Consider the following 14,881-nt stretch of genomic DNA (forward strand, 5'->3'; position numbering starts at 1 on the left):
GGACTTTATTCACAAATAGGTTAAAATGTGAAAATTCTTCTGTGAAAGCAAAGTCACAGTAAAATGGTGTTGAAGAAAACAAAGCAGTCTTAGACAGCTCTTCAGGGTTGTATCTAAGTGACAAATGTAGAAAAAGTCCAAAGCTGCCAACACAACTGCTGGAGTTTGCCAAGAAGCTTTTGCTACCACTCCAGCTAGAAAAAAACTTCTATTTTGTAGTCCCTCTTTGGTGTGTTTGTCCTGGGGAAGTGTTTTTAAAAAATACTTTGGCATTGCATATATGATGTAGCCAACATTTTAAATAGACTTTTAAAAATAAAAGTTTTAATAAACTGCCTGAGACAGCAGTTGTACAAGTTTCAAATAATTTTTCAGGAGGCAGAATCCATAGTTAAATAAAACATTGTTGGAAAAGAGTTTTCAGTGTTAAAAGATTGGTGAGTTTAAAAACAATACCCCACCCTCCACCTCCCCCCAAAAATATCACTTTCTGCTAACTGTAACAACAAAAACCTAAAACTTTATACAATTAGTTTAGACCCCATCTTTAGATCACTGTTTTTCAAATGATCCCATGATCCTAAGAATATTCATCGGTGTTGGTGGGTTAGAGGGCTCCTGAGAGGTAGATTCTGGGGTTTAGTTTTTGTGTGGCATGGAATTATAGATCACTGATCTACACAGTCCAGAAACCAGAGTGCCTGGAAACATGATTAAATTTATGGTCCCCAAATGAATTTGAGATGAGAATATATTTTCTTTGGGAACAAACCTCATATGGTTTTTCTTTTTTGACTCTGAAATACAACAGTATGTTACATTTGCCAAATGTAAAAACTTTCCTGAAACAAACTAATTTTAGAGATCTTTTTTTATGATCTGTTTTTTTCTCCACAAATTAATTTTCATATGTGTGAAAAAGGCAGGAACTTTGTGGTGATCTACTTTATCCTCTCCAGCACCCCAGCCCCACTAAAAAGAAAATAATAAAACCCAGCAGTGACAATAATGGTAATATTTTAACTCAGTTCTCAGATTCCACATAGGAAAGCCATCCATGCAGTTTACATGGAAATGGTAGAATACAGCTCCATTTACATAAAAGCAACCAATTGAATTACTTACCCTCAGTGCAATTTCAGAAGGGACATGATTGTGTCCTCTAGCAATGAAATGGAATGGTCTGGAAGACCCAGGTTTGAAATTAAGGAAGGAAAATCTTCACTCAAAAATGTAGTTGTAGTATATCTGAGAAACAAAGTTGTCATTGAAAAACAGTGGAACAAAAGAGAACTGGTTCAGAGCAACTATAAAAGACAACCTTATCATTGATTCTATTTTACCATGTTTAATAAAAAATACATGAATTAGGGTACTTAAAAACTGCAGCTTCCTTTTCACATGTAGGATCAATGGGAGTTTCAGCATTGCTGGTTACATGAGGTTGGGTTCCTGTGTTGAGAAGTGAATGACTTGACTTCATTAGAGTGGTATTATTTCTTGTTTGAGGGGGGAGGTACATGGGAGGTAGTTTTTCATAGTATCTCTCTAACATTTGGATGTATTATTTTGGAATAGATATTGCTTAATGGGTGTAAATGGAGGAAATTTTTGCTCAGTGAAATAATATGTGCACCAAAGTTTGTATAAATGAATGTCAGGGCAGAAGTTCCTGAATATATTCTGTTGTATGTTATTATGAAAAGGGTGTTTAAATACTTTGCAAATAATTCTGAGGACTTGAACCATTTCTGTTCCTTGCTATTAATACAAAGCTTTGCATTGTTTCACTTATAGTACATATTAATCTGAATGTGTCTCAGTGCAGATTTTAAAATTATAGCTATTTTTTATTATTTGAGTTTGAACTCTTAATCATGCATCATATTTTCATGGATGTAGAGATTGGTTTTTATGAATAAAAATTTAAAAGTAATATAACATGATATATTTGCCCCAACAAAATATATGATAATTGTAATATTATATGCATTTAATTTCCTAGTATTTCAAAGCAGTTGACTATCTTGGAAACTGAAGACAGGTTGGGACTGGATTATAAGTCTAATAAAAATCCAATGGCATTTCATATTAGCTCACACATATGTTGTCAAATGGGGGTGTTAGGTTATATTTACCATTGCACCTCTCATGTACACTATTTGGTATGAGTTGCACAATTTTTCCACTGTGCTCAGAAAGGCCAGTGTATTTTTTTATTAAACATTTTTACCTGTTAATGCAAAAGTAACATTTAATTAACTTCTTATGTGATTATAACATGATTTCCCCCACCCCCATCCCTCCCAACTATTGAAGTAAGAGGCCAGCATGACTTTGTAGAGATTCTGATAACCAGCAAAGCATATTAACTAATTATAGTTTGAGATTTTAATGGAGAAAGTTTCAACATTTCTTTTCTCCACTTTTGCAAAGACAAGATGTTTGGTGTTAACAGGCCATGGAAGTTTTTACTGGATTTCATAGACAGCATACCTCTAGATGACCTCCTGGGAACTTCTTAGAAGAATCTGGGTAGTGATCCAAAACAGTCTTTATGTGTTTCTCATGAAAAACCTCTTTGAAAAGATAATTATTTTATGAAAGCCGAAGAGAAAGGTAGATAAAACTTATGTTTTACATCAAAATAATGTCCACAGTGGCTTAGGCCACCAGAAAATGGATCCTCCAAAGGATTAATAGTTTACACTTGAATGCAATATTTTTTAGTCTTCTGTCATAGTTATGGCCAAATTTAGAATTATCTGATGGCAAGGTTATTCCTAGCATTTTTTCTTGATTTACTAGTACTTTTTCATTTACAGTTTTTCAGTGTTTAGTGTTAGAAATGTTAGGAAGATTGGCATGTCTCATTGCAAAATGGAGAGAGAAAACCATCATATCTGATAAGCTTGAGGGCCAATTGTACTAATACTTCTGCATTCGTGTATAGATATCTGAATTTATTTGAAATATGTCTACATAGTACATTCATTACACTGATGAACCAATTGAATGGTTCCAATCAGTAGGTACATTGATTAATGACATATTGATGAGTAATAGAGTGTGATATAAATGGGAGTTGATATTAGCCTAAGTATTACCAGATGTTTCATCTTTACTTTCCTACCTGTGTAGTCTAGAAAACATGTTGCATTAATAAGGGCTCAAGATGATAGTATCTGATATTTTTATTTGTTTCTCTTCTTTGGCCTATTGGTTGTTATCTCTCATAGAGATGATATAATCGTGCTGACTAATGATAAGGAAAGGTGGCCAATTAGAGTGTGGAATTGTTCCCACTTCCTAAAAAATAATTTCTAGGTCGAGTGTGATAAATAAGGGAAAAAACAAATACATACATACACACACACACACAGCCTTTTATTGGAGACGTTGCCAATTTTCTAGCCATTGAAGAATCTACTTAATTTAGCCTAGGTATGAAAACTGGTCGCATTATTGTTCTTGTTACATTTTCAGCCATGAGCAGACTTGTGGTTCTTCAACAGCTGTGCAGAGCAGAGACGTAAATTTAAGGTAAATGCTATTGCTTTGCTATATTAGTTGAGTTTTAGTTCCTAGCATTGTAATAACTTCCTTCATTGAAGGTATTCCCTCTTATAATAATACATCCTGCTCTCCATCCTTCATAAGAAGTAGTGAAACATGCATTCTGAGCATTATTATTATTTTACATTATACTTTTGTCTTAGAGGGGAAAACACGGCTTCAGGTGTCATTATGTTAGATCACAGTGGACCAGGAGCCAGGAGACCTAGGTTGGTGTTAGGATCTTGGTAACTGCTCTAGGCTTCAATCTCCTTTGTACAATGGGCAGTTGAAATAGATGGTCCCTCATGCCCTGCATACTAAATTCTGTGACTTTCTTTTTCTTATCACGGATTATTTAGTGGTCATCTTAACCCTTCTAAGTTGAGGGTGTTAAACCCTTGTTACTTACTGAATATCAGCTTGTTATTAGCTATATGTTACTTTTAGTTTCAACAGAGTTGTGCTTTATGATAAAATGCCATCTCAGAAAATATCTTTTGGTATTAAAGGGTGAAACCCACTAGACACTGACCTTTTTGTGCAAATATACAATTGTGTGGCATATTATTTAGCTGTAGTAGTTTTATTTTTGCTTTGAGGTCATTTTAAAATTGGCTATTAGAAAATTTAAGCATAGAAGTATTATTTTGCCCCTATGTATGTTAGTCATAGGTATTAAAAAGTGCCACATACCCCAGTTTGGGAAAATACCTCCACTATCACTCACACCTCACCCTGTCAAATAAAAGTAAACTCCATATACCACTATGGAGAAATGAAAAATAGTTTGTGAAATCATTTTAAGTAGTTCTAAAACTGAATTGAATAGCTAACATTTATAGAGCACTTTAAAGTTTGGATCCTCATGCAAGGATAAGTGATTTATATGTAAAATATATTTTTTAATATTCTGTTATTTAGATACATGCAGCATATATGACTTAATCTCTGTGACCAAAAATAAGTCAATTAAGTACCCTTACTTAATCTCTTCTGATTGATCATTTGTGAGCTACTTCCAAGACATGATAGCTATAGCTATGGAACTAGATGATTTGAAAATATGAATCAAACAATGACAGTCTTGTTCATGCATTACATTAAAGGGGAATCTTATACTTCCACTATGAGTGTGTAAGGACCAACATTTGAACAGTAAATCTAGAAGCTAATGCGTAGGCCAGTGTAGAAGGTCCCTGTACTGGGAGTAAGACTACCTGAATTCTGTTTTCTTTCTCAGTAACTAAGTACCTCTGTATGTGTAACTTTAGGCAAATCTGCTCTCTTCTCTTTACTTCCATTTCCTCATCTAGAAAATAAGGAGATCAGACTAAGTCATCTCTAAAGTTCATTCTAGATCTTAACACTCTGATTGTAAAGAGGACAGGTGGAAAAATTGCTCATACTAGTCCTCAGACTATCCTTTCCTTAACAGATAATTAAAGCAGTGTTAATTAGGTTATGTAGAAAATTTCATAATATCCCACAATTAGGTCTAGAAGAGACTTTGCAGGCCAGCTAGTCCAACCGTTACATTTTAGGGATGTGGAAGAAACTCAGAGATTAGGTGACTTGTCCAAGTCTTTGAAGATATTGTCAGAAGTGGGATTAGAGCCTGGAAGTTTTGGCTTCAGATTCATAGCTCTTTCCACCCATGCTGTGATTAGGAAAAATTAAAAATAATGATTACTTTCGACTTCTTTGTTTTTACATTTTCCCACAAATGTGAGAAATTCACAATAAATAGTATAGGGTTTTATTTTTTTTAAGATACATTGTTTCTTTTTTGTTGACTTCTATTGAAAATTATTTAATTCAAAGATTATACCAAAGAACTGTCATATGCTTGTTTTCATTTATTATTATCAGAACTTTTCTAAATAGGAATCATGAAGTAGAAGTTTTGCAAGATGCCACAGTATTGGGTTCTTTTCAATTTAAAATGTCTACAAACAGCCAGTTGCCACTGACAATGTAGGTGGGAAGAAGCAGCAGGAGAAACAAATGCCCATGAATTGTGATGGGGCCAATTAGTTCTTGTAAATGATTGGAAAGTTCATGAAGTACACAGTCGCATTGCTGCCTGTGCTCAGCCATGTACCTAAGCATAACTAGAAAACATAGCACTAGTTTTTGTGTGTAGGCAAAGAGGAGGAGGCACAAAAATACGAGGATCATAGCTGTAAATTATTATAAATGTCAATTAGTTACTGTAGAAGACTTACATGGTCCCTGCCTTCACTTACTGTCTGGGTGGAGGAATTAGACACACACTATCTACAGGTAAACTGAGACAACATAGATGTTCAATATTCCATTTGAGTGATAAAGGCAATACATGATGCTTTCCTCACTGCTGCCAATTCACTATATGAAAAGTAGAGCTTGGGAAGAAAAATTAGAATGTTGGAAATCAACTGACTAAGAAAATGCTATGGGAAAATGTCTTCTGGCTTTCTATTGGATCATGACTCAAGATAAGAGTCTGAGAGGTCTCCTTCTTGCCTCTAGGATAAGATATAAATACCTCTTTGGGGTGTTTAAAGGCCTTCGCAGTCAGGCTCCAGCCTCCTCTTCCAAAGTGATCATACACCACTTGCCCCACACACTGGCCCCCACACCCCATCCCACGTTTGTATATTCTAGTCTGTATGGCTTACTTGCCCTTCCTCCTACGTGACATTCCAGCTCCCATTTCTATACATTTCTTTGTCTATGCTACCCCTATGCCAAGAATGCTCCCCCCCCCCCAAACTCCACTTCTTGGAACCCTTGGCTACCCTCCAGACTCAGCTCCTGTAAGAAACCTTTTTTGATTTCCCCATTTATTGGTTTTCCCTGTGCCCCTGAAAATTTATCTATTTGTTTTTGTACATTTTATATTTACTTCTCTCTGTGTTATTGACCCCTGGTTCCTCATTCAATAGAATATAAGCTTGAAATTAGAAAGTATTCCATTTTTGTCTTTGAATTCTCAGCACCTAGCACAGTGTATGATACACAGTAGGTATATAATATGTTTCTTGTTGACCAGGCACAGAATAGGTCTAATGAGGAAGGATATTTATCATGCACTATTGTATACAGATCACTGTGCAAGATACAAATTTTAGGTACTAAGACAATTGCAAAAGAGAAATACAAACAGAGAGCTATTTGGGGACTGACGAGGGTCTCCTACTACCAATTGGAGAGGTCAGAAAAATCTTCTTGGAAAAGAGGATATTTGCTTAGACAAATTTTGAAATTCAGTCATTTCTGAAACATCTACCACTTACCCAGGCACAGTGCTGAGCACTGGGGATACAAAAAGAGGCAAAAGACAGTCCCTGCCCTCCAGTAGCTTACGATCTAATGGGGGAGAAAACAAGCAAACAAATACATATGAAAAGCTATCTACAGGATAGATAGGAAGTAATTAAATGAAAGCACTGGAATTAAGGGGTTTTGGGAAATGTTTCCAGTCAAAGATGGGACTTGAAGGAAGTGTGTGACCCTAGGGAAGTCACTTAATCTTCAGCAGGGTCATTTTCTTCTTCTGTAAAGTGAGATGAGATTTTTATCAATAGATAAATAGATGGTAGTGACATATAGTTATGAAATAGATAGATACATACATACATAAATGAAAGGAAGTAAATAATGACCTTATAAGTATCTCCGATACTTGGTATTATTCATCTTATGGGTAGAAAATAACAACAAAAAAAAGGATGAATCTTGTGGGAAAAGAACAGATCATATAAAAGAGGTGTCTTTCAAGAAGACATCTGTTTCTTAGAGTTTCTTTGTAGACCCTCTAGGTCAGCCAGAAAAAATGGTTAATGGATTCTTGACCCATACATACTATAAAGTTTGTATGGAAGTGGGGTAGAGTGATGGTGTTGAATTTCAACCACTACGCATGTGCTAATGCCCTCTACTAAACGAATAGCTGATATTCTTGCCTTTGGGGCAATTTCTTTTTTTTCAGAAGGTAGAGAAAATACATAAGGAAATGCCTATTCTGGACCTAATTCCGAACTGTAAGGAGAAGTTGGTCGGTGAAGCGGAAATGATGAGAGCCATGAGACTCAGCGACCATGATATTTTTAAGTTTGTGATTGATAAGGAGGGAAAAACCAGGCAGAGTGTGACAGAGTATTCTAGACTTCAGGAAAGTAGATTTCAAAGACAAGATAGGACGAGTAAGAATTCTCATGAATTGAATCTCGTTAGTCGGTTCAAGAGGGATGGAAGTCTTTCTGCAGTAAAATTCTGACTGAATAGTCACAAATGAAAGGAAGGAAGAAATATTTAAAGAAACTGATTTGGCTGCACAGGGAAATAATTGATCAACAAGCTCAGATTTCAGACGGAAGTAATAGCATAAATGTGAATGAATAATCAAGTAGCAAAAAATAAAAAAATATTATCAAAAGGTAATGCCAAAAGCATAAGCTGATGTTTTTTAGTGACTGCTAAAGAGGGCAAAAAAGAATTTTTGAAAGTTATATCCAGGGCAGAAAAAAAAAGGAATGGGACCACTGCTCAAGGTGGATTAAAAGATAATGTTTGATTGAAGATGATTCAACTCCTAATTTGTTTCTATTTCTAGAAGGCAACATAGCCTTGTGATTTAAAGAGCTAGATTTGCTGTCAGGAAGACTGGAGTCCAAATCCCATATTTGACACACATTAACTGTGTAACCAATGGGCAAGCCACTAAACAGCGCTCTAAACTTCAGGTCATCTGTAAAAAGGGGCTGTTACTGTGATGTCACTTCACAGGGTTATTGTGAGGCTCATATTAGATAAAATATGTAAAACAATCTGCAAACTTTAAAATACTGTAAAAATATAATTTCTTATATTCCATCAGGGAGAATAAGGACTTAAAGAAAAATTGTTAACAGAGACTTGAAACCAAGACAATTGAAGAGATGTTTTAATTGAATTAAACTAGAAGATCATACCTAGTTCCCATTTAAGAATATTACATTTTAATTGGGATATATAATGCATATTTTGGGGAGTAGGGGATAGAGAGGGGCATTTTGTTTTGGAAAGTCAAAGAAATGGTGAGTGAAGGGATTTCAGGATCAGTGGCAGTACTGATTCAAACTGACATTATTAATATGAGTATTAATATATTAATGTCCAGACCTGGAAAGCTGGTGGGTTGGCTGGGGTGGATGGAATATAATTTTCAGGCAAGGTAGAGGTCAAGAAAATGTCGAGGATGAAATATGAAGCCTATCTGGAGCTTGCTAAACATAGTGGGCCTTGTAATGCATTCACCTGATCCAGACAGCACAAGTATCAAGACTGGAGTTCATGAGTTGAGAGGGTTAAGTCACCAAAGAGGGCAGGGCAGGGCACAATGTCCACTGATTTGGAGCATCCCAAGGAAGATAGGATATATAGCAAGAAATTGGCCCAAATAGAATTGACCAGAGCATCAGTTGGGGTCAGTAATGTAGCAAGAGCAGAGAATAGCAAATGGAGTGTCAAGAAGACAGTGTGTTCAGTCTGAGTCAGGAGGACCTAGTTCCAAAAACAACCTTCAGAATTTACCTAGACTGTTTGACCACAGGCAAGTTGCTTAACCTCTCCAACACTCCATTTCTTATATCTATATCTGTCATCTGTCTATCCTATATTTATAAAATGTATACCACAGGTTTGTTACAACAATCCAGGAAGATGATGTATGTAAAGCCTCTGTATAGGTTAAAGTGCTGTGCAAATGTCCATTTTTGTTATTAAGAAATCAAGAGTAGAGTCCCTAGCATATTGGAAGGACCCTTTATGGAGGGTTTATGGTGAAACTATGGATAAATTGCACGAGATAAAAAGAAAGGAGAATCCACATTGATGAGAGTCAGAAAAATTTTATTAGCAATTGGAACTATCCAAAAAAAATGAATCAGGCTACTTAGGAGGGTGATCCCTTCACTTTCACCCCTACGGATCTTAGCATGGAAGTTGACAAGGTAGACAAGATTCGTAATTTGACTGAAGGTTGATTTAGACCAAGAGCTAATGTCCAAGGACTCCATAGATAGGTTTCATATCTGTGAACTTTAGTGGGGTGGGAGGTGGAGACTGATTGATTGATTTTAGCATAAGTGGTTTTCTCTGCAGTTTTGTGCATTTTATTTTATGCATTTAAAAAAGATTATAAGAAAGGACTGATAAGCTTCAGACTGAGGGGTACATGACAAAAAAAAGGTTGAGTCCTTAACCTAGATCTGCTCTGAGGTGCCTTTCACCTCTGTAACTAAGATTCTAAGTGCTGCAGGGGTCTGAGTGGGGAGAGGTCACCTCTGTTTGGAGATATTACGGAAGGTTTTATAGAAATGGGTAATCATAGAAGGATGGGGATGAAAGAATATTCCAGGCAGATAAATTTTCTGGGGCAGGATCAGAGGTAGAGAAGCAGCTTGGGAAAATGGCTCATGAACCAATCTTGGACACTGGAAAACCTAGGTTTAAATTCCATCTGTGACACATACAGGCTCTGGGACACTAGAAATTACTTTACCCCTCCATGACCTAGACCAGAAGTATCAAAATTAGGCCCACAGCAGGCCCAAGTGTGGCTGGAATTAGATTAAAATGTAACTGGGAAATATTTAACAAAAATAATTTATTGAAAAAGGAATATATAACACATGTGGTTTTCCAAGTCAGTATGTAGCCCATGGAGATACATGTAAATGAAACTCTGTCCCTGTTTCTGTTTGAGTTTGACACAATTGACTTAGACAATTTTTCTAAAATTAAGTTTCAGTTAAGGTGCTAATCTGCATTGATAGAGAATTTCCTTTTCTGGAAATGCCCTTTGCCAAGAAGTAGAATCTTAGGTTCAGACCCTATCACTATCCAAGAATCAAAACAATAGAAAAGGGAAGGTATGTGATTTGTTTGTAGGGGGAGATATGTTTGGAGAAATAGCAGACAAATAGTGGAGGGTTTTTGAATGCTAGCCTAAGACATCTGCACTTTAGCCTGTATGCAATGCAAAAACTATGAAATGTTTTTGAGACTAAGAGTGACATGTTTATGAGCAGAGACAGAAAGGCTAATTTAGTGTCCAGCAGTGAGTAGGTTAGGTCTCAAGCACAGAGGCCAGTTGGGAAACTGATTTGGGGAAAGAGACAGTGAGTATAGTTCCTCTTCATCTTTTCCCATTCCTGTTTCCTCCTCTATTCTCTGCCCTCTTGCTTTGTCATCAGATTTCTCTTTTCCCTCCTTCTTACACCATCTCTCCTTCTCCATCAGAGTAACTTTGAAGTGTTGCTGCCTATATATCACTTAGGCTTTATCTGTAAGAGCTTGAGCCTAAAAGACTCTTTTCTTCCCTCAGTCATGTGATTAGGTTCATTCAGTAGCAAAGCTCTCTTCCTTCTTACAAGCTAGCACTGTATGTTTAGTTTTCTCTTGTCCCAGAATAGCTTCCTTGCAGTAATTCTAGGATACAGTATCATCTGAACAGAACAGCTGTCCTCATAATAGTAGCACACTTTTACAATTAATAAAGTGCTTTCCCCTCAAGTATCCTTTAAGTGAGGCACACAGACCATTACCCATATTTCATAGAAAAGGAAACTGAGTCCCTGAGACTTACCCAAGGTCACCCAGCTAATAAAATGGCAGTCAGGATTTCAACCCAAGTTTCACCTTAAGTCCAGGACACTGCTGCCTTTCAATTCTCAGGTAATTAGAAGAGCTAAAACCATCAGCTATTCCTCTATTATACTTCTTGGAAATTCTCTACTTCCAATTATTTTGTTGTGCTATTCTTACTACTCCTGGATAACCTTTTTATCAGAGATTACCTTTTTTATCTAAGTTGGTTTTAACTTTCCTCAGACCTTCTGAGATAGCCTTGATTTGGTCAGATTTCTCCATTATTTGGCTGATTGCCCAGGGAAGCCTCAAAAGGACTGAGTTTGCATGTCAATTGACTTAAATGGACTACTTCTAAACAGGCTTAAGATGAGGTTGCTTTAGGAATTCCTCTGTCCCCCAGGGTTTCTAAACTTTGTATAAGAAACTCTAGTATTCCAAAGAAAAAAAGCAAAAGTAGTACTAATTGTTCACCTAGAATTTCTAAGCTCCCTCCACACTTAACATTTAGAATACCACAATACTCAACTGTAATGTTTTAAAATAATTTCACTAAATTATGGTTAGGTACCATGTTGCTTTTCCCATGGGCACTTAATAAATACTGATAAATTAATGTGGGAAAGATCATGTTATTATAACAATTAAGTTATTTGATTAGATGAGTAAGAAATCACTAAGTAGAATAAATTGGACAGCTACCCTTGTATGAGAGATAGCACTGTCTAGTGGATAAAGAACCGGCCTTGAAGTGGGGGCAGGGGTTGGGGAAACACCTAGATCTTTTTAATATGATGAAGGTTACCTGGAGAGTTTAAGAGCTACCTAGGGCAGCTGGGTGGCACAGTTGATAGAGTGCTGGGCCTGGAGTCAGGAAGATGCATCTTCCTGAGTTCAAATCTGTCCTCAGACACTTACTAGTTGTGTGATCCTGGGCAAGTCACTTAACCCTGTTTGCTTCAGTTTCTTCATCCGTGATGAGCTAGAGAATAGAGGAGGAAAGGGCAAACCACTCTAATCTTTGCCAGGAAAAGCCCAACAGGGGTCACAGAATTGAACAAAGGTGAAAACAACAACCACAACACCTGGAGATGTCTTAGTGCAGGGATTCAAAAGGGCCACACTTGAGGACCTAGAGGGCCACATATAGCCTCAAGGCTATATTACCCACCCCTGACTTAGTGTATAAAGAGTTGGCCTCAAAACCAACAAGGCCTGGGTTTAAGTCTTAACATTCACACATATTAGCTATGTTATCTCTTAGGAGTTCTAGGAAATCCAGTAAGATTAAAAAAAAAATTAAGATGTCAACCTGCTTGGGTATAGTTACTCTCATAGGAGTCCTATATTTATGAAATTCCAGGTCCAGATCATATCTTAGTGGAGACATGAACATTTAAGAGAGCAATTACACTAAAAGCCAGTTTCTTAGTCCTGTTCATATTGTTACTTTTAAAGAAGAGAGTGCTACCAAATAAACATGAAACCATTCAGGATGACTCTTTTAAAATGTCATTGTATTATTTTATACTTATTTTTCTGGCATGTACACGTTAATTTTTATTGTCCACACTGTATCTGCTGGTAGCATAAAGATTCAGAACTCACTACTCTTCTAATACCCTTCACCCTAAGGGCTCTCTAGAATTATATTTCAGCCTGCTAATAGGAGAATCATTTTTAAAGGCTTTAGCTAATTGATAAGGAGAACTTATTACTTCACATTTTATTCGTCCATTTAGACACAGCTTCTGTCAGTACATGATAGTCACGAGCCTTTCATAGCTCAAAGAGGAGAAATTCCTTAACAAATTCTAACACTTCAGATGCCAACACTTCCGCTGCCTTAAAGGTTTCCACCTTCTTCTACTACTGGTGCGACTGCACATTTTCAGGTGATAAGCCAAGGAGCACACTGATGAGCCCCATGTGTGAACAGGAAAAAAAGTCCATTGTCTCTTAAAACCCAGCAAAAGATTATAACTTCTTTGATGGCGGAATTCTCTCTTTTTATCTCCTTGTACACCAATGAACATTCAGCAAATATTTATTACTGTTGATGAAAATATTATTAAATGCCTGGTAAGTGATTTTAGAATCACATGAAGGAATTATTCTAAACTGGCATAAAAAAATGGTACATATTTAACTAGTATTTTTTTCAACAAAAATTTAAAACAGGAATTGTAGAGGCTTAGAGTGGGAAGGGAATTTAGAGATCAGGTACCTTCCCTCTGAGATGACTTCCTATTTAAGTGGCACAGAGGATGGAGAGCTAGACTGGGAGTCAGGAAACCTGTCTCAGACACTGTGCCTCAGACACTGACTAGTTTTATAACCTTGAGCAAGTTACTTCACCTCTCTTTGCATCAGTTTCCTCCCCTCTAAAATGGGGATAATAATACCTACCTTTCATGATTGTTGCAAAGGCAAAATGAGATAATATTTATAAAGAATCTTAAAGCTTTATAGGAGTGCTACCTATTATATCTTGTATGTACATAGTTTTTTGCATGCGGTCTCACCCTTGAAAGCAAAAACCTCCTTATACCTTTGTATCCCCAGCACCTACCAGAGAGCCTGATGTGTGTTAAGTACTTAATAAATGCTTGTTGACTATCATTTTTTCCTATGGAGTTCAGGAATCTCTACTGTAAGACCCCTGATAAGTTTCTTCTTGAGCATTTTTAATGATTGGAGTCAAATATATCACAAGAAATCCCATTCCATTTTTGAATGACTAATTATTGGAAAGTTTTACTAATTCATTTTATTTTTTTTCTTTTTGGAAGGCAGTTGGAGTTAAGTGACTTGCCCAAGGTCACACGACTAGTAAGTGTTAAGTATCTGAGGCCAGATTTGAACTCAGATCCTCCTGACTTCAGGGCCCATGCTCTATTCACTATGTCACCTACCTGGCCCTTACTAATATGTTTTAGACAAGACTGCCTATTGCAATTTAAACTGATTTGTTCTCATTTCATTTTGAATATAAAGAAAATGCATCTTAACCCTTTTTTTTACATGTTCTTGTTCAGTCATTTGGTTGTATCCAACTCTTCATGATCCAATGGACTATACTGTCCATAAGAGTTTTCTTTGCAAAGATACTGGAATAGTTTGCCATTTCCTTCTCCAGTGGATTAAGGCAAACAGAGGTTAAGTGACTTGCCCAGGGCCACACAGCTTGTGAGTGTCTGAGGTGGACTGAACTCAGGTCTTCCCAAATCGAGGCTCAGTGCTTTATACATTAAACCATTTAGCAGCCAACCTTTCATATATTTGAAGATATCTATCATTTGTGCAGTAATCTATGATTCATACAGCACTTTCTTTCCTAGAATCCTTGGAGGTATTTTATTATCTCCATTTTACAGAGAAGAAATCTCTGATTTAAAAAGATTGTAACTTGTCCACAGTCATGAAGTTAGTGTTGGAGCCAGGGCTTTCCCAGCTTTTCTGAATCAAAGTCCAGTTCTCTTTCTGCTCTTTCTCCAGTTTATACAGCCCAAACCAGCATGGACTCCATGGCATGTGGATACTTAGCCTCCTCTCTAGACTAAATATCCCCAATGCCTTCAGCCATTCCCTATACTAGACACAGTTTGTAGATCCTTCCTTCATCACCCTACTTCTCCCTGGCACCTAATTCCATACAGTTTGTTGAATCCTCTTAAAATGTGTTCTAGATATGGTTTGACGAGAACAT

At 36.7% G+C, this 14,881-nt stretch overlaps 1 protein-coding gene across 9 annotated transcripts in view; it reads left to right on the forward strand.

Moving 5' to 3' along the window:
- The window catches only part of FOXP2 (forkhead box P2), a 700,229-nt gene that overhangs the window by 532,597 nt on the left and 152,751 nt on the right, over window positions 1-14,881 (forward strand). The window contains exon 3 of one of the 9 annotated variants that reach the window (XM_069107061.1): window positions 3,487-3,543. The exons of the other annotated variants lie outside the window; for them this stretch is intronic. The gene's annotated coding sequence lies outside the window, so the exon portion shown is untranslated. The remainder of the gene's footprint in view (window positions 1-3,486; window positions 3,544-14,881) is intronic. 9 annotated transcript variants of the gene reach the window in all.

This window comes from Petaurus breviceps, unplaced genomic scaffold, assembly GCF_028583685.1.
Source record: "Petaurus breviceps papuanus isolate PSGF00001 unplaced genomic scaffold, PetGlider_PUasm1.0 84, whole genome shotgun sequence".
Classification (NCBI taxonomy): Eukaryota; Metazoa; Chordata; class Mammalia; order Diprotodontia; family Petauridae; genus Petaurus; species Petaurus breviceps.